This window comes from Musca autumnalis, unplaced genomic scaffold (genome assembly GCF_047663935.1).
Source record: "Musca autumnalis isolate F117 unplaced genomic scaffold, ASM4766393v1 scaffold_2, whole genome shotgun sequence".
NCBI classification, from domain to species: domain Eukaryota; kingdom Metazoa; phylum Arthropoda; class Insecta; order Diptera; family Muscidae; genus Musca; species Musca autumnalis.
This window is the reverse complement of record NW_027411755.1, coordinates 204459768-204487505: the sequence shown is the minus strand read 5'-3', so window position 1 is coordinate 204487505 and position 27738 is coordinate 204459768. Positions and strand designations below refer to the sequence as shown.

Here is a 27738-nt window from a genome sequence, read left to right as displayed (position 1 = left end):
CGCATATGCGAACGGATGCAAACTGCATAACATAACGAGAAGAGTGATTTAACATTTTGTTAAATACATGAAGTAACCAGGGTGTCCAAACTCATATCATTAGTGTGCCAAAAACCAATAAGAAAAACAAAGAAAACACCAGGAGATCTACATGCGCCACTATACCCTTCTCAACATTGTTCATTTTTTACACCGCCACACCGCAATGAATGTGACCCCAGTTGTTGTTGTTGCTGTTTTTTCTTCGTCAATGTTTTTTTAAACTTTGGCCATAGTTAAACTTGTGTTCCACCAACAAAAAAAAACATAAAATGTAAAAAATATATAAGGGAATAAAAAAGAGGGCAAACGAAATTCTGGCAACGATGTTGAAAAATTTACAATAAACTTTTTGTTTAAGCAATTAATCAAAACCATTTTCTTTTTCTTGCCATCGTTCATGAATGCAGTCGCCGCAGCAGTAACAGCAGTAAATATGAGCAGAAGAAAAAATTAAATTTTTACCAAATGGAAATAAAATCTTCTAACGTTCGGAAAATAAAAAAGAAAATAACAATAATGGACAAAGTGCTGCTGTCAGTAAGTTTTCAACAACAAAATAAGAAGAAAATATTTAGAAATAAAAAAGAAACTAAGGAAAACTAAAAATCGATGATTGTGTTTTATTTAAATTAATATAAATAAATGTTTACAGAGGCCAAACATCTTCTATAAAAAGAAGACCTAACTCGTAAGAGGTTTTCTGTCTGTAGAAGGTCTTTAGAGGGTCTCCTTTCAATAGAAGTCCTTTAGGAGATCTTCTATTTCCGGAAAACCTTTAAGAGGCCTTCTATCAATAGAATACATTTAGGAGGTATTCCGTACAAAAAAGGCCTGTAGGAGGCCTTCTATCTATGAAATACCTTTACGCAATCTTATATTAATAGAAGACCTTTAGGATGTCTTCTATAGGTAAAAGACCTTTAAAATGTCTTCTATCTGTAAAAGACCTTTAGAAGGTCTTCTATCCTTAATAGACAGTTAGGAGGTTTTCTATCCTTAAAAGATATTTAGGAGGTCTTCGACCCGTACAACACCTTTAGGAGGCTTTAATCGATAAAAAAAATCCTTTAGAATGTTATCTATCTTTTATCGAGAGAAGACCTTTAAGAGGTCTATTGTATAGAAAAGACCATTTGGAGATCTTCTATTAAGAAAATACCATTAGGAGCCCTTCTATGTAGAAAACATTCAGGAAGTCTTCTGTCTGCAAAGTAAACAAAAAAAAAGATATTTAGGAGGTCTTCGACCCGTAAGAGACGTTTAGAAGGTCTTCTATCAGTAAAATACCTTTAGGAGAACTTCTACCGGTAAAAAATCCTTCAGGATGTCTTCTATCTAGATGAGATATTTATGAGGTCTTCCATCACTAGAAGACCTATACGAGGTCTTTTAGCGAGAGTATACCTTTAAGAGCTGTACTGTAAAGAGAAGATCATTAGGAAGTCTTCTATTTAGAAAGACCTTTAGGAGGCCTTCTATCTAGAGAATACCTTAAGAAAGTGTCCTACCAAGAGAAGTCCTTTAGGAGGTTATCTATCTGTAGAAAACATTTAGGAGGTCTTCTGTCTGTTTGTAGAAGACTTTTATATGTAGAAGACATTTAGAAGGTCTTCTATCCATAAAATACCTTTAGGAGGTATTTTATCTGTAGAAAACCTTAGAAGGTCTTATATCTGTGGAAGACAGTAGAAGGTCTTCTATCTTTAGAAGACCTTAGGAGGTCCTCTATCCATAAAAGACTTTTAGGAGATCTTCTACCTATAGAAGGCCTTTGGGAGGTCTTCTATCTCTAAATGACCTATGGCAGATCTTCTGTCCAAGGAAGGCCTTTAGGAGATCCTTTATCTATAGAAGACCTTTAGTAGGTTTTATTTCCATAGAAGCTTTTTAGAAGGTCTTCTATCTGTAGAAGACCTTTAAGAGGTCTACTATATAGGAAAGACCTTAATGAAGTCGTCCATCTATAGAATAACATTAGGAGGTGGCCTCTGAATAGAAGACCTTTAGTATTTTTTCTGTCATAAGAAGACCTTTAGGATGTATTCTATAGGTAAACGACCTATTAGACATCTTCTATCGGTAAAAGATCTTTCTAGGTCTTGTATCAGTAAAAAACTTTAAAAGGTCTTCTATCGCTAAAAGACATTTAGGAGGTCTTCAACCCCTAAACACCTTTAGAAGGTCTCCTTTAGGAGGTCTTCTTACTTACTTACTTACTAACTTGGCTGGCCCATTACAGAACATCTGTTCCATAAGCCGAACTAAGAAACGATCTCCAACACTCTCTGTTTAGTGCTTCGCTTTCTGGAATACCGCGCCTTGTCATCTCTTCATCCACTTGTTTGCACCATCTATTCTTTGGCCTGCAAATTCTGCGTGCACCGCCATGCGGCCCGAATTTATACGCCTTTTTAGCGGGTTCATCATCGCTCATTCTTATGATATGGCCTAGCCAACGCAATCGTTGCATCTCGATACGTTTATCTATACTGATGTCGTTGTATAGCAGATACAGCTCGTGGTTCATACGACGTCGATATTCACCGTCAACGCAGATTGGTCCATAGATCTTTCGAAGAATTTTTCTCTCAAACATACCAACCACTGCCTTGTCTGCTTTCGCAAGTAAAGCGTTGTTTTTGTTTGCCGAGATGTGGCTTTATTCCTAAACTGCTTACTCAGCCCGAAGTAGCATCAGTTGGCAAACACTATTCTTCTTCGTATTTCACAACTGATGTTGTTGGTTGTGTTTACGGCGGTGCCGTGGTAGACGAAGTCCCTTACTACCTCAAAAATATAGGAACCAACGTCAACAATTGGCCCGATCTCTATGGACGCATTGCGCGACGACACCATTAACTTTGTCTTCTCGCGGTTTACCGCCAGACCCACTTTAGCAGATTCCCTTACGACTTTTTCAAAGGTATCAGTTACTTCCTTTACCGATCGACCTATGATGTCAATGTCATCGACATAAGCAAGTAACATATGGCTGTTTGTATATATTGTGCCACTTCTTTTCACCTTCGCATCTCGTATAACCTTTTCCAGCAGAATGTTGAAAAGATCACACGAGAGGCCATCACCTTGTCTGAAACCAAGTTCTTTCCTATTTTAACAGACGATCGAGTATCAGTTAATGTCATTCTACAAAGCCGCATGAGCTTTGCAGGGATATCAAATTCAGACATGGCTTGGAATACATTTGAACGTAGGGGGCTGTCGAAGGCTACTATGTAATCAACAAAAAGGTGTTAAGTGTCGATCTGCATCTCTTGGGTCTTCTCCATGATTTGCCGCAGGGTAAATATCTGGTCAATGGTGGATTTGCCAGGTCTAAAGCCGCATTGGTATGGTCCAATTATTTCATTGACCATAGACTTTAGTCGTTCGCACATTATCCCTGACACTATCTTGTGGGCAATAGGGAGAAGACTTATGCCCCTAAAGTTAGAGCAGTCAGTCTTAAATACTTTCTTGTGGACAGGGCACAGGATGCTCAGGTTCCAATTGTCGGGTACTCATTCTTCCTGGCAGATGGTGCTAACTAGCTGATGAATGCACCTTATCAGCGTGTCGCCTCCGGTTTTGAACAGCTCGGCTGGTAAGCCATCGGCTCCTGCTGCCTTATTATTCTTCAGCAGACTTATTGCTGTCTTTACCTCATCTTGGCTGGGCGGTATACATTCAATACCATCTTCTGGGATTGGATCTGTGGTATCTTCGCCGTCTTCGCTACTATCGGATACCAACTGTTTGGAAAAATGCTCTTTTCATATCCTTAGCACACTATCTGTATCAGTTACCAGATTACCTTGCTGGTCTCTACAGGAGGATGTGCCTGTACCAAAGCCATCAGTTTGATGTTTCACTCTTTGGTAAAACTTTCGGACTTCATTCTGGCTCCTGTACATCTCGATTTTTTCACACTCCCGTCTTTCCATTTCTTTCTTTATCCTCTCTCCGTTTCTCCTCTCTCCCGCACGAGAGAGTTATCGGGAGAAAGTCCCGATAACTCTCTCGTGCGCCACGCGTTGCTACTGATTGTAGAGTAGCCCTATATGCCGCATTTTTCTCTTCGGTAGCAGCACGACACTCCTGATCATACCATGGATTCCTTGGTGGAGGTCTCTGGTATCCAAGTATGGATTTTGCGGCTGTTTGCATGGAGTGGGCAATATTTTGCCATTGTGCTGATATGTTATCGGGGCGAGGCGTGCTTTCATTAAGCAATTGACTAATTGTAGGGTTACTAACCCGACGCCCAAACCCAAGTTTTTAACGTTCTTATGGGTGAACGAGCGGCACATGTTAGCTCACTACCTTTAACGGGTGTTAAAGGCAGTTCCCCAGGTGACACCACTGGGAGGTCAGTGTCCACTTGAGATGAAAGAGGGACCAAGATATCCTGGGCTTTGCCATTTTAAAGCCGGTTAGGACCGTTCCTTGGTATCTTCAATACCCTACGTCACCCTCCGGTAAAAAAAATCCGTTAGAATGTCTTCTATCTAGAGGAGACATTAAGAGGTCTTCCATCACTAGCAGACCTACAGGAGGTAATCTAATCTTCTATCTAGAAAAGAACTTTAAGAGGTCTACTGTAAAGAGAAGACCATTAGGAGGTCTTCTATTTAGAAAAGACCTTTAAAAGGCCTCTATCTACAGAAGACCTTAAGAAGGTGTCCTATCAAGAAAAGACCTTTAGGAGGTTCTCTATTTGTAGAAAACTTTTAGATGGTCTTCTATCTGTAGAAGACCTTAAGAGGTATTTTATCTGTAGGAGACCTTAGAAGGTCTTCTATCTGTAGAAGACCTTAGGAGGTACTCTATCTGTATTTAATGTTATCATTAGAAGACCTTTAGGAGGTCTATTTTCTACAGAAGTCCTTTGGAAGATATTTTATACATAAAATACCTCTAAAAGGTCTACTGTCTATAGAAACACTTTTGGGGGGTCCTCTTTCCGTGAAAGACCTTAAGGAGGCATTCTATCTACAGAAGACCTTTAGAAGGTCTTCTACTTGTAGAGGACTTTATGAGGTCTTTTATGAGTCCTTCCATCGGTAAAAGACCTTTAGGAGGTCTTCTATTTGTATAAGACCTTATAAGACTAATAGGAGGTCTTCCATCTGTAGATGACTTATAGGAGGTCTTCTATCTGTAGAGGACTTTAGGAAGTCTTCTATTTGTGGGAGACTTTTAGGGGGCCTACTATCGGTAAAAGACTTTTAGCAGGTCTTTTATACGTAGAATACTATTAGACCTGTATGAGGTCTTCTTCGTCCATCCATAGAAGACCTTTAGGAGGTCGTGTACTTGTAGAAGAAGAGCCTTAGGAGGTCTTCTATCGGGAAAAGAACTTTACCCGGTATTTTCTATGGAGAAGACCAGTAGAAGGTCTGTTATTGGTAAAAGACCTTTACGAGGACTTCTATCCGTACAGGACCTGTAGGAGGTCTTCTATTTGCACAAGACTTTTAGAATGTCTTCTTTCGGTAAAATACTTTTCGGTGGTCTTCTATCTGTAGATGAGGTTTATGAGGTTTTCTATCTGTAGAAGACCTTTATACGGTTTTCTATCTGTTGAGGACTTTATGAGGTCTTCTATTTGTTTTACACTTTTAGGAGTCCTTCTATCGGTAAAAGACCTGTAGGAGGTCTTCTATTTGTGTAAGACCTTATAAGACTTATAGGAGGTCTTTCATCTGTAGAGGACTTATAGGAGGTCTTCTATATGTAGAGGACTTTATGAGGTCTTCTATTTGTTTGACAATTTTAGGAGTCCTTCTATCGGTAAAAGACCTTTAGGAGGTCTTCTATTTGTGTAGGACCTTATAAGACTTATAGGAGGTCTTTCATCTGTAGAGGACTTATGGAAGGTCTTCTATATGTAGAGGGCTTTAGGAGGTCTTTTATTTGTGGGAGACCTTTAGAAGTTCTTCTTTCGGTAAAATACCTTTCGGATGTCTTCTTTCTGCAGAGAACCCTTAGGAGGTTTTCTATCTGTAGAAGACCTTTATGATGATTTATATCTGTAGAACACCATAAGGAAGTATTCAATCTGTAGAAGACCTTTAGAAGGTCTTCTATCTGTGGAGGACTTTAGGAGGTCTTCTACTTGTATAAGACCTTATAAGACTTATATGAGGTCTTCCATCTGTAGAGGTCTTCTATATGTAGAGGGCTTTAGGAGGTTTCTATTTGTGGCAGACTCTTAGGAGGCCTTCTATCGGTAAAAGACCTTAGGAGTTCTTCTTCTTATCTGGAGAAGAATTATAGAATGTCTTCTATCAGTATAGGACCTTTAAGAGGTCTTCTATTTGTAGGGGACCTTTAGGAGGTCTTCTATATATAGGGGACCTTAAAGATGTCTACTATTTGTAAAAGACCTTTAAAAAGTCTTCTTTCTGAAGAGGACTTATAGGAGGCCTTCGGTAAAAGTCCTTTAAAAGGTCCATTATATGTACCTATTAGACCTTCCATCTGTAGAGGATTTTAGGAGGTCTTCTATTTGTGGGAGACTGTTACGAGGCATTCTATTGGTAAAAGACTTTTAGACCTTTAGAAGGTCTTCTATCTCTATATTTGTTATTATGTTATGTCTTATATTTGTTTAACACTTTTAGGAGGCTTTCTATCGGTAAAAGTCCTTTAGGAGGTTTTCTATTTGTATAAGACCTTATAAGACCTATAGGAGGTCTTCGATCTGTAGAGGACATATAGGAGGTCTTCTATATGTAGAGGGCTTTAGGAGGTCTTCTATTTGTGGGAGACTTTTAGAAGTTCTTCTTTCGGTAAAATACCTTTCGGAGGTCTTCTTTCTGTAGAGACGATTAGGAGGTCTTCTATCTGTAGAAGACCTTTATGATGATTTATATCTGTAGAACACCATAAGGAAGTATTCTATCTCTGGAGGACTTTAGGAGGTCTCCTATTTGTATAAGACCTTATAAGACTTATAGGAGGTCTTCCATCTGTAGAGGACTTACAGGAGGTCTTTCATCTGTAGAGGACTTATGGAAGGTCTTCTATATGTAGAGGGCTTTAGGAGGTCTTTTATTTGTGGGAGACTTTTAGAAGTTCTTCTTTTGGTAAAATACCTTTCGGATGTCTTCTTTCTGCAGAGAACCCTTAGGAGGTTTTCTATCTGTAGAAGACCTTTATGATGATTTATATCTGTAGAACACCATAAGGAAGAATTCTATCTCTGGAGGACTTTAGGAGGTCTCCTATTTGTATAAGACTTATAGGAGGTCTGCCATCTGTAGAGGACTTACAGGAGGTCTTCTATATGTAGAGGGCTTTAGGAGGTCTCCAATTTGTAGGAGACTTTTAGAAGTTCTTCTTTCGGTAAAATACCTTTCGGAGGTCTTCTTTCTGTAGAGAACCCTTAGGAGGTATTCTATCTGTAGAAAACCGTTAGGAAGTCTTCTATCTGCAGAAGACCTTTAGAAGGTCTTCTATCCGTAGAGGACTTTATGAGGTCTTCTGTTTGTTTCATACTTTTAGGAGTCCTTCTATCCATAAAATACCTGTAGGAGGCCTTCTATTTGAATAAGACGTTAGGAGGTCTTCTTATTATCTGTAGAAGACTTATAGGAGGTCTTCTATCAGTATAGGTCTTCTATATATTAGGATGTCTTCTATTTTTAGAGGACCTTTAAAAAGTCTTCTATCTGAAGAGGGTTTTTAGGAGCTCTTCCAAAATAGGACTTCTATAGGTAGAAGCCCTTTAAAATGTCTTTCATATGTACCTATTAGACCTTTACGAGGTATTCTTCTTCGATCCATAGAATACCTTTAGGACGTCTGTCTTAAGAATTCCTTTAGGGCGTCTTCTATCTGTAGAAAACCTTTCAGAGGTCTTCTATCAAAGGAAGACCTTTAGGAGGCTTTCTGTCAATGGAAGTCCTTTAAGAAACCTTTAGGAGGTCTTTTATAAATAGAATATCTTTAGGAGAGCTTATATCAATAGAAAACCTTTAGCAGATATTCTAACGATAGAAGAACCTTAGGAGGCTTTCTATCAATAGAAGACCTTCAAAAGGTCTTCCGCTTGTTACCGTATATCTTTTTTACAAATCCACCAATCAAAACTCACTGTCCTTTATTTTGTCCACATCATGGAGGACACTTTCAAAAGAATTCCAACTTTAAACGATTCATCTTTTTGGCGTTTTATTATATTTCTGTTTCTTTGAATGTTTTTGACACAAAAGAAGAAAAAAAAACGAAAGAAATATTTGCAACGCCAACAACAACAACAACAGCCAAACAGAAAGAGGAAAATACAACTATTAAGGAAATTTGGAACAAAACTTGGAGTGAAAACGAAAAATGCCATCAGCACCACAAAATGTTCATCATTATCAAAACAACAAAAGCTTGGTTGTTGTTGTTGTTGCTGCTATCGCCGACGTCCTTCTAGTGATGGTGGCTCTGGCAATGGTGTTTTTTGTGTGAAAAAGTAAAAGGAAAAATACGAGCTGTAATAACTTCTGGCTACAAAACAGACTGTCAGTGCAGTCTGCCTGCAGCAACAGACATAGATTGAGGCTAGCTAGCAGAGTAGTAGTAGCTGCAATAAGGACAAAATGAGTAAACAAATTTTATGAGCGAATTATTTTAGAAAATAAGCAGTTGGCAGCGGGTAAAAAAAACTATGAATAATCGTCCCCACAAAATATAAATTGCTGCAAATATAAAATTATTTATGTATAGTGTGTGTTTGTGTGCCTTGGAGTTTGTGCGAATTTATGTAGACCATTCAAACTAATGCCACAGCAGCATATTTATTTGTTGCTTTCTCCGGCGATGGCCATCTCCTAAATGCCAAACACTTAGCGCCAACTGTGAGACAAAAACTAAACCGAAAAAGTAGAACAAAAACTTAAGGCAATAAAATTAGAAGCAAAGAAATAGTTTAAAGAAAATTTATGTTGCTACATTTTTTTTGTGCATTCTATGGGAACTCTTTTGGGGTGTAGTTTCATTATCTTGCACTATTATTATGTATTAGATTATTGTGTAGCAAGCTGCTTGGTATAACAATATTTTGCATCCGGTTCGATTTCATTTTAATCATTATTTTGCTTAGTAGTTACCAGAGCTATAATCGTGGATTTTGTGAACGTATATGGTGCTGTAAAATTACTTGTTTTTTGTCCTTATCTTAAACACATAAGATAGCATCAAACATAAGCTTTATGTATTTGTTTTACATACATATTTTTATTTTGAACAACAATCATGAAGTGTTCAAATATTTTTTGCTGCTGACAATCAGAGCATAATTTTTATGATGCTTTAAAACATAGAAATATACCGTCACCAGAAATTCCCGAAGACGTGACTCCAGAAAAATCAAAATGGGGTTTTTTATTGAATCCAAGCGTTTTCGCGGTTTTGGTTACATTACATACATGATTGATAGTACCCCAAATTCTATAAAACACTTTTTATATCCTCCACCATAGTATAAGAGATATGTTAGGTTTGTTTTTCTCTTTGTAACATATTGAAATAATAACACTGCTCGACAAAATTGAAAAAGTTGAATGTTTCAACCGAAGTTGTTGTTGTTTCTAAATGAAATTGGCGAGCTATTTTCAAATCTGGTCACGGGTTTTCTCCATCAGCTCTTATTCTTGAGATATAGCTCAAAATCGGTTTTTACGAGTTTTACCCAGAATTTCGTTATTTTCGGATACAAACAAATATTTTTTTGCGGGTTTTTCGACACTAATATATTAAGAAGATATTGCACGCTCGATACAAAATGTTTTTTGAAATAATTATTGCGAATATATATCAAACAAGTGAGCAAAGGCTATAGTCGGGACGGGGCCGACCATGTGATACCCTACACCACTACCCCTGTGCATAAGCTTTTCACTGGTAAACATTCCTTTTAGGGAATATAAACCGACTACCACCAAAAATAATATGCCTCTTTCTCTCTGGGACCCCCATAAGCAACCAAAATTTCGTGACCATCCGATCAAAATTACGACCTGTAGCTTGATTGCAAAAAAAAATGGAAGAATTGGATGCATTACCGACTATTGTGGTATCTCCCTTGTTTGACCACCTTCGCCAACCTGCTTTACACCAATCTAAAGGTAATATTTTCTTTTTCCATTGACAGGCTTTGTCGTTGGAATACCCCTACTAGAAGCCAATATATTCACAAAGAATAAAACTTTGAATTTGTCTCCAAATGAGTTTTTCCCCATTCCGACCCCTAAATATTATCCGGCTATCACCAAAATCAATAGGCTTCTTCCTATGTGGGACCCGCATTCGTGACGATCCGATTAAAATTGCGACCTGTAGCGTGATTACAAACAAATCGGAAAATGGGATGCTTTACCGACTATTGCGATATCTCTGTTGTTTGAGCAGCTACGACAACCTACTTTACATCGTTGTAAAGGTGATATTTTCTACTTTCCTTGCCAGGTTTAGCTTTTGATACACCTCTTAAAGAAACAGAGATATTGGCATTGAAATAAAACGTAGACCTTTTCTCCAAATAAGTTTTTGGCCATTCCGACCCTTGAATATTATCCGACCATCATTAAAATCAGTAGGCTTCTTCCTCTGTGGGACCCCCACTAACCCCTAAACTTTCGTGACGATCCGATCAAAATTGCGACCTGTGGCGTGATTACAAAAAAAAAATCGGAAATGGGATGCATTATCGACTATTGCCATATCTCTGCTATTTGACCACCTATGACAACCTAATTTACATCGTTGTAAAGGTGATATTTTCTACTTTCCTTGCCAGATTTTGCTTTTGATATACCTCTTGAAGAAACAGAGATATTGGCTTTGAAATAAAACGTTGACCTTTCTCCAAATAAGTGTTTGCCCATTCCGATCCCTGAATATTATCCGACCATCATCAAAATCAATAGGCTTCTTTCTTTTTGGGACCCCCATTAACCCCCAAAATTTCGTGACCATCCGATCAAAATTGCGACCTGTAGCGTGATTACAAAAAAATCGGAAAATGGGATGCATTATCGGCTATTGCCATATCTTTGCTATTTGACCACCTACGACAACCTGCTTTACACCGTTGTAAAGGTGAAGTTTTCTACTATCCTTTCCAGGTTTTGCTTTTGATATTCCTCTTAAAGAATCAGAGATATTGGCTTTGAAATAAAATGTTGACTTTTCTCCAAATAAGTGTTTGCCCATTCCGACCCCTAAGTATTATCCGACCATCACCAAAATCAATATGCTTCTTCATCTGTGAGACCCCCATTAACCCTGAAATTTTCGTGATGATCCGATCAATATTGCGACCTGTAGCGTGATTTCCAAAAAAAATAGAAAAATGGGATGAATTACCGACTATTGCGATATCTCCGTTATTTGGTTACCTACGCCGACCTAGTTTACATCATTGTAAAGACGGGATCTTCTACTTTCATAGTCAGGCTTTGCTTTTGGAAAATTTTCAACCAAAGCTGTGATATTTGTCAATATAATTAAAATCGCAAAAATGAAAATTGGGGTTTTATTTGCTACTATTGCGATATCTTCGTTGTTTGATCACCTACGAGCACCTACTTTACATCATTAGAAAGGTGATATTTTCTGCTTTCATTGTCAGGTTTTGCGTTTGGTATACCCCATATAGAAACTGAGATATTAGCTTTGGAAAAAAACGTTGTCCTTTTATCCAAATAAGTTTTTTGCCCATTCCGACCCCTAAATATTATTCGACCCTCACCAAAATGAATAGGCTTCTTCCTCTTTGAGATCCGCATTAACTCTCAAAATTTCGTGACGATCCGATCAAAATTGCGACCTGTAGCGTGATTTCCAAAAAAGTGGAAAAATGGGATGTATTACCGACTATTGCGAAATCTGCGTTATTTGGTCACCTACGCCGACCTTGTTTACAACATTGTAAAGATGGGATCCTCTACTTTCATAGCCAGGCTTTGCTTTTGGAAAGTGCCCAACCAAAGCTGTGATAATCGTCATTATAATTAAAATCGCAAAAATGAAAATTTGGGTTTTATTTGCGACTATTGTGATATCTTCGTTGTTTGATCACCTACGAGAACGTACTTTACATCATTACAAAGGTAATACTTTCTACTTTTATTGTCAGGTTTTGCTTTTGGTATACCCCGTATAGAAGCTGATATATTCGCTGTGGAAAAAAACGTTGTCTTTTTATCCACATAAGTTTTTTGCCCATTCCGACCCCTAAATATTTTCCGACCATCACCAAAATCAATAAGCTTCTTCCCCTCCGTGACCCCCATCAACATCCAAAATTTCGTGACGATCCGATCAAAATTGCGACCTGTAGCGTAATTACAAGGTTTAGATGGACTAACGGGTTTAGACGGACTGACGGACAGACACACATAGCCAAATCGACTCAGCTCGTCGAGACATTCATTTTGGTATATATAAGTATGGGTCTACGACCATTATTTCGATGCGTTACAAACTTTTTGGCCAAAACCAACTTATAATACCCTCCCCACATAGTGGTGTAGGGTATAAAAACAGGAATAGTATCAAAAATTCAGGGAAGACTATAAAACACGGTAGTTATAATATAATGTTAATGGGCTTTAGCGAGTACTAAATGCGTTTCAAACCTTTTTCTTTTCATGGGAAGCCTGTGATCTTCCCGGAAATGTCTATACACAAAATGTGTGCGGTGAGTTATCATCTGACGGGCTTTCTTAAACTTTTTGCCTTTATAGAATCCCGAATTTCCGAAGATATCGCCCGAAGCTCACAAAACATCTCCAACAAAAAGTTTAACTTGGGCCATTTTTTGGTCCCCACATAACGGTACCTCTCGATTTTCGGCGTTTTGAGGGTTTTAGCAAAATTTTTTGAATGAACTACCTGTAATTTAATGTTTGAGGTTCCCAAAGGTCACAAAATATCTCTGCGAAAAATTTTCAACATAGGTCCATTTTTTGGTATAGCCTCCATATAACGGCACCTCTCGATTTTCGATATTTTGGAGATTTTAGCTAAATTTTTTGGCCGAACTACCTGTAATCTTATATTTGAGGTTTCCACAGCTCACAAAACATCTCCAACAGAAATGTTTAACATAGGTCCATCTGTTGGCATAGCCCCCATATTACGGTACCTCCCGATTTTCGGTATTTTGAGGGTTTTAGCACCTTTTTTACCGAACTACCTGTAAGTTGGTGTTTGAGGTTCCCAAAGGTCACAAAATATCTCCACGAAAAATTGTCAACATAGGTCTATTTTTTGGTATAGCCACCATATATCGGTACCTCCCAATTTTCGGAATTTTGAGGGTTTTAGAAAAATTGTTCATTTTTTGGTATAGCCACCATATAACGGTACCTCCCAATTTTCGGAATTTTGAGGGTTTTAGAAAAATTGTTGACCGAACTGCCTGTAATTTGATCCCAAAGGTCACAAAATATCTCCACGAAAAATTGTCGACATATGTCCATGTTTTGGTATAGCCTCCATATATCGGTACCTCTCGTCTTTCGGGTTGAGGCAATTATGGACCGATTGTCACGAAATTTTGTATGGAGGTCGGGTTCAGATCAGAATAGATCCCTATTGTTATTGGTGATGATCGTGAAATATTTAGCGGGTGAAATGGACCAAAAACATAATATTTATCCAATTTTCTAGCGGCTCTGTAGGTCTCAATAATAGTCCGATCAACGCGTAATTTTAAATAAGGTAAGAGTATATCACAAAGGAGAAGCTTGCAATTTGAGATGGCGATCGGATAATATTTAGAGGGTTAAATGGACCAAAACTTTTGTGTGAAAATTGTGAAAATTTTTAATATACAGCTTATATCTTAATTCCTGGAAGTGACATTCCGGATGAGTGAGATATTGTTGAAAGTTGAACACTTGACCTTTCAATTGATGCCAATTATGTTGGTGTGCACGATCAGATAACAGAGTTACAGCCTTATATATTCCGTTATTTGTTTGTAGTGTAAAAATAAACTCGCTAGAAGTCGCAATTATACATCAATAGTCACGAAATTTTGCAACGGGTAAGAGTATAGGTCGAAAAAGATGCCTACAATTTTGAATGATGATCTGATATTCTTTAGCGGGTGAAATGGACCATTACTTTTGTATGAAAAATATAACAATTTTATTTTTGGTCGATATTTTAATTCCTTGAGGACATATATATTTCGCAAAGTAGCCTACATATGGAAAAAAACTACTGACCTTTCCTCTGATGAAAATTGCAATAAAGTGTTTGCTAGATAACGGGCCTACTGCCTAACATATAATGGGTTATGTGTGGGGAACCAAATTTTTATCCCATGCTACATATTTTCTCTCCAAAAGTTTATGTAACACCACGAAATATTCGTCATAGACTCCTTATTTGGTATGCCAAAATTCATATCTCGACGAGATAAAGCGATTAAGCGATGCTTAAGGCCGCAATTATGGACCGATTTTAACGAATTTTTTAAGGAGGTTGTGTTCGGGCCAGAATAGAAATGATTAGTTTTTGGTGATGATCGTGAAATGTTCAGGGGATGATATGGACCAAAAACAAAATTTTAACCAATTTTGTAGCGGCTCTGTAGGTCAAAATAATAACCCGCAAAATTTTAAACAAAGTTTGAGTTTATGATGAAGAAGAAGCGTACAAACCAACGTGAAGATCAGATAATACTTAGCGGGTTAAATGGACTGAAGCGTTTGTGTGAAATTGGTAAAAATTTCAATAACATAGCGGTTAAACAACGGAAGTAGTAGTACTACATAAGTGGGTTTCATTACATTTTAGTTTAAATGTAAATGGACTGAAGCGTTTGTGTGAAATTGGTAAAAATTTCAATAACATAGCGGTTAAACAACGGAAGTAGTAGTACTACGTAAGTGGGTTTCATTACATTTTAGTTTGTGTGAACTAAATTTTCCTTTCCTGCTACAAAAATGTCTTTGTCATGCTAGATAACTTTTTGGTTTTGGTCATAAGTATTACACATTACATCTCTGATTTTTGATAATTACATTTTCACAATCATTGAAAAGAAGTTCCGTGGAGAGCGATTGTTCAGGGATAGTGGTATAGGGTATCCCATGGTCGGCTCCGTCCGACTATAGACTTTTCTTACTTGTTTAACATAGGTTAATTTTTGGTATAGCCCCCTTATAACGGTACTTGCCGATTTTCGGTATTTATTTTTAACTACCCTTTTAGACAAAAGTACCTGCAATTTGACGTTTGAGGCTTCCAACTGTCACAAAACTACTCTGCCAAACATTTTCGACATAGATCCATTTTTCGGTATAGCCTCCATATAACGGTCCCTTCCGATTTTCGGTATTTTGAGGTTTTTAGCAAATTTTTTCGGCCGAACTACCTGTAATTTAACATTTGACGTTCCCAAAGCTCATAGTCAATGTATTGGTAAGGTCACTTTATAACGGTACCTCCCGATTTTCGTTGTTTTTGGGGATTTTAGCTAAAATTGTTAACCGAACTAGCTGTAGTTTGCCATTTGAGGATCTCAGTGGTCGCAAAACGTATTCACCTATAATTGTCTAATCTTAGGTGAAACTTCTTGAAATATGATATAGGTATACGAGTTTGTAAAAAGCATAATCCCGGTGTATACCCTCATCAGCCTAAAAGCTGAGGATATAAAAGCTCAACTCCGAGCATAAATATTTTTCAAAATTTTTCTGAATGAAATTGTTTATTCCATCCTTTTGACAGAAATTGAACTTGAACTTTTACGTGACTTTTGTAATTATATATGAGAAATTCTGAATGAAGTCGGACACTCTTGCAAAAAGTGTTTTTTGATTATCTTTTTGCTTTCATATCTCAAATTCAAAATCCTCTTTCTTATTTAAATAATCATCTTCTAGTAAAAGTATCACTTTTATAATTGGTAGACTTTTCGGCTTTGGCTATTCCCATGCTGTGGTTAATTGATTATCAATTTAGTTAGATTATTGTCCGGCAAAATCGAAAAATGAAGCAGTATTTAAGATTTTTAAGATAAATTCCTAAATAAAAAAATGTTTAAAAAATTTATTTTTTTGGTAAAATAACAAATGCTCCACACTGATATGAAGGAACAATTTTATTGACAGATTTAAAAAAAGTAGAAAAAAGAGTAATTATTCGAATCCCACTACCAAGGAGGAAAGAATAATTTTCTAACATACATATGTATATCCCAAACATATTTTGCAACAAACATATATTTGTTTGCAACCAGTCCCAAACATAAATTTGTTTGGATCCAAACATATTTTTTTAACATATTTTTTCTGCATGTTGTTTAATATAAAAAATTCTACAAAATCGATAAAAATTCAATCCCACGGCTGTGGACTCTTCGTACCAATTTCTATGCTGCTACAACAACCCCTGATAATACAGCATAAAATAAAGGAAATCCTTCATAGATTCTCAGACGAATAGTTCGATGTGTTACAAACGGAATGACAAATTTAATTATATCCTCCATATTATGGAGAAGAACTGTGGTATTAACGTGAAAGGATCGATATTTTGCATCTCGGATGACATATTAGTATATTGTTTTGAAGAAATATTGCAATCTACAAGGCATGGGCCGAATCCCTTCGAGGGATTTATCGTGTTAACCAGCTGATGAACCAACCTCGGACATACCTCGAATGACTTCAAATTGTGTGAAACCTGATTTGGTTTAAATCAGGAGGAGGCATTGTGACTTTAAATCAAAACTTTAAATCAAACCCGTTCGTAGGTATTGATATGGTTACGAAGTTTTTCGGCAAATCACACACACGCGACCCGAACGCAAAGTAAGAGAGCAAATGTTTTGATTTTTTTTACTTCAGTCTTGTACTGAATGTCATGCAAGCAGGTTGATGCCGCTTTATTTGTTTTTTTTTGGGTACACTGAAAAGATTTTGCAGTTGTACAGCAAATATGTGGAGGGAAGAATTTGAAAATGATTTTTTGTTTTGTATTAATATTTTTAATGACGCAGAATGCCTCGTCTGCAATGCAACAATAAAAAATGTATATAAACAAAGGAGAGGATTCGAAATGCGGTATATGTATCTGTTTGCTTTGATGAAAGCACTGATATAAGGGACACAAGTCAAATGCTAATTTATAATAGAACCGTAGACAATTTGTTCAATGCATTTGAAGAAATTTTAAAGTTGAAATAGCTATCATTAATTAACTCTTAGCAATCGCAGTTTTAATAAAAGAAACTGAAGTGGATACTTTTGACTGTGATTCACTGTATATTATTTTTAATTTTAGTCATACAAAGCGAACGCGCCAACAATATATTTTTTCTATTTGAAAATTTTGCCTTTTTAGGCGAAGATCATTTTTTAGTATTATTTTTTTTTTTAATTTATTAATCGAGCTTTTTATGATCTATAATGCAAATGAAAAAGGAAAGCCGACGATTCGAACCCACACACCCACCACTATGTTTGGCTCTGAACGCTAACACGCCGTGACAACTTTTTTCCTGTGTTTTTCATTTCATACTCAATATGAAAATCATCACCCTGTTCTGTTCTGTCAGTGTAATTTTACCCACACATAAACAATTTAAGCGCTCGCTCTTCTTGGTCGGCTATGCTTTAAATCAAACCGAACCGAACGCAAAGTAAGAGAGCAAATGTTTTGATTTTTTTACTTCAGTCTTGTACTGAATGTCATGCAAGCAGGTTGATGCCGCTTTATTTTTTTTTTTTTTTTTTTTTTTTTGGGTACACTGAAAAGTTTTTGCAGTTGTACAGCAAATATGTGGAGGGAAGAATTTGAAAATGATTTTTTGTTTTGTATTAATATTTTTAATGACGCAGAATACCTCGTCTGCAATGTAACAATAAAAAAATGTATATAAACAAAGGAGAGGATTCGAAATGCGGTATATGTATCTGTTTGCTTTGATGAAAGCACTGATATAAGGGACACAAGTCAAATGCTAATTTATATTAGAACCGTAGACAATTTGTTCAATGCATTTGAATAAATTTTAAAGTTGAAATCGCTATCATTAATTAACTCTTAGCAATCGCAGTTTTAATAAAAGAAACTGAAGTGGATACTTTTGACTGTGATTCACTGTATATTATTTTTAATTTTGGTCATACAAAGCGAACGCGCCAACAATATATTTTTTCTATTTGAAAATTTTGCCTTTGTTGGCGAAGATCATTTTTAGTATTATTTTTTTTTTAATTTATTAATCGAGCTTTTTTATGATCTATAATGCAAATGAAAAAGGAAAGCCGACGATTCGAACCCATACACCCACCACTATGTTTGGCTCTGAACGCTAACACGCCGTGACAACTTTTTTCCTGTGTTTTTCATTTCATACTCAATATGAAAATCATCACCCTGTTCTGTTCTGTCAGTGTAATTTTACCCACACATAAACAATTTAAGCGCTCGCTCTTCTTGGTCGGCTATGGTTTAAATATGTGTCTTAAGCTGGGCTTCGGAGTCGAAGTCTGGAGTCGGAGTCTAGCAAATTTTGCTGGAGTCGGAGTCTGGAGTCGTGAAAAAAAGCTCGACTCCGACTCCGGGCAAAATGTTTTTTTCTACATTTATCAAAAGAGTTTTTATTTTTTTATGATAGAGAGATTAACTTTATCTAATACATAAATTATAGTATTCTGTTAAAACTTTATCAACATATATGGTTTACCATCGTGAAAGCTTTACTGCTTACTGTGATAACTTGTAAGGATAGGGAATTAAGAGTAATATTGAAATTACTATCATTTAAAAGATATGAAAATTAAAAAGCCTGTAATTCGCGAATTAGTTAAAGTCGGTTTATGCGCATCCGATTTTGGATAAAGCGAATCAATCTCTTTCAATATTTATGCATATTTCGATGTTTCAGTCAGCGGCCATTGTGTGCCGCCAGTTGCATTATGCACTGCAAAAAACCTTAAAGTTGGTAAAAGTCGCGCAATGTGGATACGATTTTGATGCGCATCCGGTTTCATTAGCGCCCATCAAAAATACATCAATATACACCTATTTCAAATAGATTCTTCAAAAACCGCGGATGTGCCTCCACATTAAATTTTTGGCGAAATACCCATATTACTCGCGTATCTCTGTTTTTTATGACACGTGTTTTCGCATATATTATAATCGCGAGTAAAGGATTCCATTTATGTAAACCATTTTAAAGAAAATCGCGGCTTAGTACGCGGATTTGTCAAAATATATTTTTGCTGATTTTCCGATTTTCAAGTTATCTATATCCGCGGTTTTAGTCGATGAATTCGATCGCGGAAGGCTTCATTAGAACCGTCGCGTAAAAAAACTAAATTCACGCGGGTTTCAAAAGAAATTGAATGACAGTTGTAAATTTTATACGCAAAAAATATGTTTTGTAAGAAAATTCACGCATGAAATTTTGGCCTTTCGACTCCAATTACTAGGATGCTGTAAGGAGCACACTCATGAGATATGCACCAAACGACGTAAAATCACGAGTTCTATAATCGTGTTATGAGTTTGGAATATTATCTTCTTGCGTGTCCGGATTATTAAAAAAATTCAAAAAACCCCGAAATTCCGGCTTCAAAATGTCAGCATCAATTTTAGGTGGATGCAGTGGATATATCGAAAAATCATACACAGCTATCTTACTGCCCATGGAGTATTCTTTGATTCATTCTTTGAGAATAGGTCTATAAAATGTAAGGTTAAGCCAGAAATCGCATGGGAACATAAAAAAAACTTGTTGGCTTCAACCCATTTTAACCCATTTTTCTACATTGATGCCAACACAGCTTCCACGAAAATTAATTTTAATGGTCGACATTATGGGATCCCTCCTAAAACACTTTATTTTGAAGAATTGCAGTCATACTTTATAGAATATGTTAATAGTTCGCGAATTCTGAAAGAGTGAAACTCGGATTCATCGATTGCAAAACATTTTTGTTATTTACCATATAGTGCCATATACATACATATATTTCATTCCAAATTTTATTTTTTGAAATTTACTTAAATTAAATTTTTCTCAATTCACATGAGAAAAGCCGTGAATGTTTCTGAATAATGCAAACATATTTGATAGGTGTTGGTTTAGTCTGATAAATTAGAGCCCCGGTTATAACGCGGAGCAAAATTTAGTGTGAGTAAACCTTTCAATTCCATATAAAAATATTTCATACTTTAGTTGAGAAAAATTATATTTTTTCGGAATGGCGCAAATATGCGCATTTTTTTACGATTGAATCTGATATTTGAGGCTCAATCGCATAAAACATTAGAAGAAACTATGGTCGGGAAACGACGGGGAAATAGACTGTTTCACTATTGAAATTATAGTAATCTTAAAAATGATCATAAACAATTTTCATAAAGAGGATATGTATTACAATTATTAAAGAGCAAAGATGTAAAATCAATCTGAAAATTATAAATGCTAATCTTGTTCGGAGACTGTACAAAAACAATAAATCTTGAAAAATATAAGTTTTCGCGAAAATAATGTCATTTTAATGTTCACCTAATTTCTTAGTTTTCGAAAATTTACTTTATTACAAATTGTCTTAGAGAAAAGAACAGATAAGCATATAGGGTCCTAGTATAGGAAAAGTTGAAAAATTTAGCAAATTTTATTAATTTTTAGTGGTATAGAAAATTACCCTCGGAGTCGACTCCGGAGTCGGAGTCGTGACAAAAAACTGGCCTGGAGTCGGAGTCGGAGTCGAAGGAAAAATGGCTCGACTCCGAAACCCTGGTCTTAAGCTACAAAAATACCGAAAATCACCTGTTTTTTATAATAAGGCGAACAGTACTAAACGTGGGCACAATTATAGCCTTCCACCTTGGAAATTTATCCCGATCAAAACTATATATGTATATTTTATGGAGTTAGAAATTATTTAGGAACAAGTGTCATTTATGGGCATCTCTCGGTTGCGTTGAACACAGTTTTTCGTGTGGAAGTCCATACTTCCAGAGATTTTGGCTTTTAAGTACCCTAATTAAAGGCAGGTGTAGTAGCCTGCTACACAAAACAAAACGTTCTTCGAAATTAAAAGCTTTCTTTAAGTTGACGGATTTTGGATGAGGATTTAGGAATTTCTCCAATAGACAGATGTAAAATTTGACAAAGCGAACGAATGTACTCTTCAAATGCTTTAAAGCGTGCCCGTATGGCCCTTGTTCGAATAGTAAAAAGTGATTAACATTGCCCGAGATGTATAGACTCCCCCTGGAAAAGCCATAAATTGGCAGGAAAATTTTAAGTTTTTACCACAGGTAGATCTTTTCCTCTAGATTACAAAGTTGGGGAGAAGTCCATACTTCCCGAGATATGGGCCTCTAAACTGCCGAAAATTCCCTTCCGGCTACTTAGAAAAGAGTTACAACTTAAAAAAATTGTCACCGTGCGCGTGATTTGCACCTGTCCATAGGAGAAAGTATTAAATTACAGGCCGAATGCCGGCTGCTTTTACTATTAAAACAAGTAAAAAATAAAGTTCGGCCGGACAGAATTTTTTATAAAATGCAATAATGGGCTTATATTCCTGTTCACAATTTTGGGTGCAAACATTTTTCGACAACGGATAACCCAAATGCATAAATTATCTAATCTGAAAACCTTTATATGGGGGCTATATAAACGTGTGGACCTATCTTGACAATTTTTGGTGGAAAAGTTTTGTAATCGCTTAAAGTTAATTTACGGCTAGTTCTGTCAAACAATGTAGCTAAGACTCTCAAGATATCGAAAATCGGGAGGCACCGTTATATGGTGGTTATATCAAAACATGGACCTATGTTGACGTTTTTTTGTGGATATCTTTTGTGAAAAACTCAAATGCCAAAAAACAGTTAGTTCGATTAAAATTTTCAGTTGAAATCCTCCAAATACCGAAAATCGGGAGGTACTGTTATATCAAATCATGGACCTACATATGTTGATGATTTTGGTGGATAACTTTCGTGACCACAGAGAACCTCAAAAATCAAATTACAGCTAGTTCGGTTAAAAATTTTAGCTAAAACCCTCAAAATACCGAAAATCGGGGGTGCCGTTATAATGGGGCCATACCAAAACATAGGTCCATGCTAACGATTTTTCATGACTCATGACCGCTGGAAACATCAAATGTCACATTACAGCCAGTTATATTACAAATTTCAGCTAAAATCCTCAAAATACCGAAAATCTGGAGATACTCTTATATGGGGGCTGTATCAAAGTGTCGAACAATCTTGATAATACTTGGTGGAAAAATTTTGTAACTGCAGGGAACTTCGAATGTCAAATTACGGCTAGTTCCCTCAAACAATGTAGCTAAGACATTCAAAATACCGAAAATCGGGAGGTATCTTTATATGGGGGATGTATCGAAGTGTGGAAATATCTTGACAATTCTTGGTGGAAAAGTTTTGTATTTGCAGGGAACCTAAAATGTCAAATTATGGATAGTTATGTCAAGAAATGTAGTTACGACCCCCAACATACCGAAAATCAGGAGGTACGATTGGAGATTTTTAGTGAAGACGTTTTGTGACCACTGACAACCTCAAGTGTCAAATTACAGCTAGGTCGGTTAAAAAGTTAAGCTAAAATACTCGAAATACCGCAAATCGGGAGGTACCGTTATATGGGGACTATATCAAAACACGGACCTCTACGTTGACGATTCTTGGTGGAGAAATTTTGTGACAACAGAGAATACCAATTGTTAAATTGCAGCTAGTTTAGTTAAAAATTGTTGATAAAACCCTCAAAATACAGAAAATCGGAGTTATGCCAAAACATAGACATGTATAGAGAATTTTTAGTAGAGAAGTGTTGTGACCACTAATAACCTCAAATTACAGCTGGTTTTATTAAAAATTGTTGCTAAAATCCTCATAATTCCGAAAATCGGAGTATACCAAAACGTGGACCGATATAGCCCATCTTCGAACTTGATCTGCCTATGAAACAAAAAAACATCCTGGTGCAATATAGCGTTCTAGCTCAATTATTGTGTACACTAGAGTGATTACAACAGACGGACGTGGCTATATCGACTCAGAATTTTAATATATGTACTTTATAAGGTCCAAAGTTATTACTTCAATGCATTACAAACGAAAAAAACAAACAAACATACTAGGGTGGAGGATATAAAAAATCAGTTGGGAGAGTATGCCATTTGTTTCGAAAACTATATATCGTTATCAGTATTAGGTAGAGTCCTATAACAAACAATTTTAAATCGATCCGAGCGGGCCTCCCTAAGCAACAATAGCTTCGTTCCCGTACTTTTTAATAGTAAAACTCGTAAAAGAGAGAACTGTAAAAAATTGTTCTCACACAAAAGTTTTTTGAAATAGTTCGGGAACGGAAAAATGGAATATACGCCAAAAAAAATGGAACAAATGTCGAAGTCGGCATATAAGCCAATCAGACGCCGGCAACCATGTTACTATTTTTTACTCGCCCAAATTTGTCGTTTAAAAAGTTTTTAAAGAGAGAAGTCATTTAGCGCCATTTTGTTTAAAGAGAAGCGAACATTTCTGTACGGGAGCGCTTTTTCGGGTAAAAGTTGTAAAAGTGGTAAAAATTGTAAAAACTTCTTTGTTCTGGAACAAAGCTAATGACTACCTACCTACTACTTATTGTAAAAATGTTAACGTGATCCGAAAATTTCCCTACACGACATTTAAGCGATGGTTCTTTCGATGCGTTACAAACGTAGGGGTCGATTGTCGATATCAATTATCGTTGAGTGGAGTTGTCAGTTGTCAAAATTACTTTATGTATGGCAACCTTCAACTGAAGTTGCGAATCTATTTTTTCAACAACCAGTTATTTTCAGTTGCAGTGAATATTTTCGAAGAAACAAGAAGTAAAATTGAAAGGAAAAATACATTTTCTTAGCAATCATTGATTATTTGCATGATTAATTAATTTTGTGTATCAAAAATATGGTGAAAATAACAACAGTTTGAAATATTAATTGATAAATTGAGTGCAAATCCAATGTACACATGGGTTCCATCTATACAGCCGGCTACACCAGGGAATTTCGTTTTTGAATAAAAATGATTTTTGTTTTGTCTTTTTTCCTCCTCCGTCAACTTCAAAACGAACCAATTTGTCCTCTATCAAGTGGACACCTTCCTTCAATACGATCGACAATGTAGATTGAGCCATGCAATTGTTGTAATAATCATTGCCATGGGACTTTTGGAAACTTCCCTCCGCAAAAAATCTCAACGCAGCGCACACTTTTGAAAGTTGGGGTATTGCTGTTGATCTGAAGTCAACATTTAACGTTTCCACAATGTAAACTACGGCATCCTTTGGCAATGGAAAATAGCCTTAAACCTAAAATAATTTTCTGATTATACAGATCTTCCCAACATGAGCTTCAACTTACAGTACAGATGGCAATTCCAATGGATTCGACTTGTCCCTCAAATTTCTTTTAATAGATGTCATGTCCTGTACATTTCGTAATCATCAAAAAATAATTCCACTGAACTTGTCATTAGTTTTTTTTTTTTTTTTGGCGAATTGTGCCTTTTGGATTTAATAGAGTTCACAAGTTTGAAAAAAAACACTGATCGATAACACGTTTATCGACAACCCAGTTGGGTTTCATCTCAGTTGTGCTGACAATTGACAACGCAACTCAAGTTTAGTGGCAATGCATAATCGACCCCGTAGCATCACGCTTAAAGCGCTCGGCACATACAATGCGTTGAGCGTCGCGGTACAACAACCACTTGAAAAAAGTGTAAGTGATGCCAAGTTTTTTTAAAAATAACAATGTGGCTGACGCATTAAAGTTAAACATAATTTAACTTTTTTGGGACAACGGGTGTCCCAACGTGTCACTAAACGGACCGTATGTGCCGAGCGCTTAAGCCCTCGTTGCGTTGAGCGTTGCGTTCCAACAAGCACATGAAAAAAGTGTAAATGAAGCCAAGTTTTTTCAAAAACAACAATATGACTGACGCATTAAGGTAAACATAATTTAACTGTTTTGGGACAACGCGTGTCCCAACGTGTCACTATACGGACTGTATGTGCCGAGGGCTTTAACCAGCCATGTACGCGTCTTTACGAAAAAGTTAACTACAACTCTGTTTCCCATACAAAAACCCAAAATAGCATTCTCTTCTTGTGCACCATTGCACTTAACCCACTTCAATCCATACTATGGTGTACTATGATAACTTAATTTTGATTAATCAAAACTTACCTGGTTGTGCCGCTACAGAAACATCGTTTGTGGTTGTTGGAAATTTCACTTATCTGCTAAAATTACTTAACACGCTAAAATGTTTAATATTTATTTTAAACGTTGTTATTTATTAAAAAATCCATGCATTAATTAATTTCGTCAGTTCTTATTTAATTGTTGATTATTATTTATTACTTATTTAATATTTATTATTATTATTATTATTTATTATTACACGCACATGAATTTGGGAATTTTAAAATGTTTGTTATTATTTCACTAAATCTCTGCAGCGGAGACCAAACAGAGACGTTATGCTCTTCTCTCTGTGGGGAGACAATTGCTGTTGTTAACAGATGTCACCCCAATTGCTGTTATTAACAGATGTTTTCATTACACTCACGAAGGGCAGGCAGTTTTGTTTTGTATTTTTTCCACAAACAAAATCAGTGCCAGTCTGTTAAACGAACAGCAAAAAACGCCGATAAACACAAAACGCGACACACACACGCACGAACACACGTTAAAAACAAGCAAACGAGACTTTTTCGTCTTTTAATTTGTTATTATGGCACAAAATTGTCACAATTCTTTTAATACATTTTAAACGATTTTCAGTTATTTTTCAATGCAATTTGACAAAACGTCGAATTGCCTAGCTGTCTGACTTTCTGACTTGTCTCCTCAGCCTACCACAACAATTTTTTACCGAATACCGTTTCTCTCACTTGTTTCGTCTGATTGGACATTTCACTTGTTTCAAGCAGACAGTTGTTTTGTTTGTTTGTTTTCGATACATTTTCTTAATATTTCAATTGAATCTTCATTGTTTCGTGGCACTGCAGTCCTTTATAAATGTTGTTTAATTCACACTTTTTAAATATTCGAAAAGTTTACTGTATTTATTTGTATTTGTTTATTGGAACGAGATTTTTACGCGCTACAACACCGCACCACTCTTTTTCAACTGATTTGCCGACAAATTCCTTAATTCTGCTTTGTTTTGTTTATTCGTCCTGTCCGCACAGACAGTCAGTGTTGGTAAACGTCATTGGATGGAAGGGCAACGATAACAAAACAGAATTGGGGAGTTGTTTTGTTTAGTCAGGAAATGCATGCAGATGACTAATGCGAGGAAAGTGAATAATTCTTAGACGTTAATTTGGAAATATTTTGAATAAAGGCATATACGAATCTTTTTGCAAGGGACCATCACAATTTTAGGCGTGGATTTTTAAGAATATTTTTGAAAGGGACCATCACAATTTTAGGCGTGGATTTTTAAGAATATTTTTGCAAGGGACCATCACAATTTTAGGCGTGGATTTTTAAGAATATTTTTGCAAGGGACCATCACAATTTTAGGCGTGGATTTTTAAGAATATTTTTGCAAGGGACCATCACAATTTTAGGCGTGGATTTTTGAGAATATTTTTGCAAGGGACTATCCCAAATTTAGGGGTGGATTTTTAAGAATATTTTTGGAAGGGACTACCACAGCATTAGGCGTGGATTTTAAAGAATATTTTTGCAATTGACCATCACAATTTTAGGCGTGGATTTTTAAGAATATTTTTGCAAGGGACCATCACAATTTTAGGCGTGGATTTTTAAGAATATTTTTGCAAGGGACCATCACAATTTTAGGCGTGGATTTTTAAGAATATTTTTGCAAGGGACCATCACAATTTTAGGCGTGGATTTTTAAGAATATTTTTGCAAGGGACCATCACAATTTTAGGCGTGGATTTTTGAGAATATTTTTGCAAGGGACTATCCCAAATTTAGGGGTGGATTTTTAAGAATATTTTTGGAAGGGACTACCACAGCATTAGGCGTGGATTTTAAAGAATATTTTTGCAATTGACCATCACAATTTTAGGCGTGGATTTTTAAGAATATTTTTGCAAGGGACCATCACAATTTTAGGCGTGGATTTTTAAGAATATTTTTGCAAGGGACCATCACAATTTTAGGCGTGGATTTTTAAGAATATTTTTGCAAGGGACCATCACAATTTTAGGCGTGGATTTTTAAGAATATTTTTGCAAGGGACCATCACAATTTTAGGCGTGGATTTTTAAGAATATTTTTGCAAGGGACCATCACAATTTTAGGCGTGGATTTTTAAGAATATTTTTGCAAGGGACCATCACAATTTTAGGCGTGGATTTTTAAGAATATTTTTGCACGGGACCATCACAATTTTAGGCGTGGATTTTTAAGAATATTTTTGCAAGGGACCATCACAATTTTAGGCGTGGATTTTTAAGAATATTTTTGCAAGGGACCATCACAATTTTAGGCGTGGATTTTTAAGAATATTTTTGCAAGGGACCATCACAATTTTAGGCGTGGATTTTTAAGAATATTTTTGCAAGGGACCATCACAATTTTAGGCGTGGATTTTTAAGAATATTTTTGCAAGGGACCATCACAATTTTAGGCGTGGATTTTTAAG

General features: G+C 36.2%; 1 protein-coding gene across 1 annotated transcript in view; it reads right to left on the bottom strand.

The window, feature by feature from the left end:
- LOC141395166 (uncharacterized) overlaps positions 1-26246 on the bottom strand; it is a 1209623-nt gene extending 1183377 nt beyond the window's left edge. The window contains exon 1 of the mRNA XM_073970671.1: positions 25296-26246. The gene's annotated coding sequence lies outside the window, so the exon portion shown is untranslated. The remainder of the gene's footprint in view (positions 1-25295) is intronic.
- Between the last annotated feature and the right edge of the window lie 1492 nt (positions 26247-27738).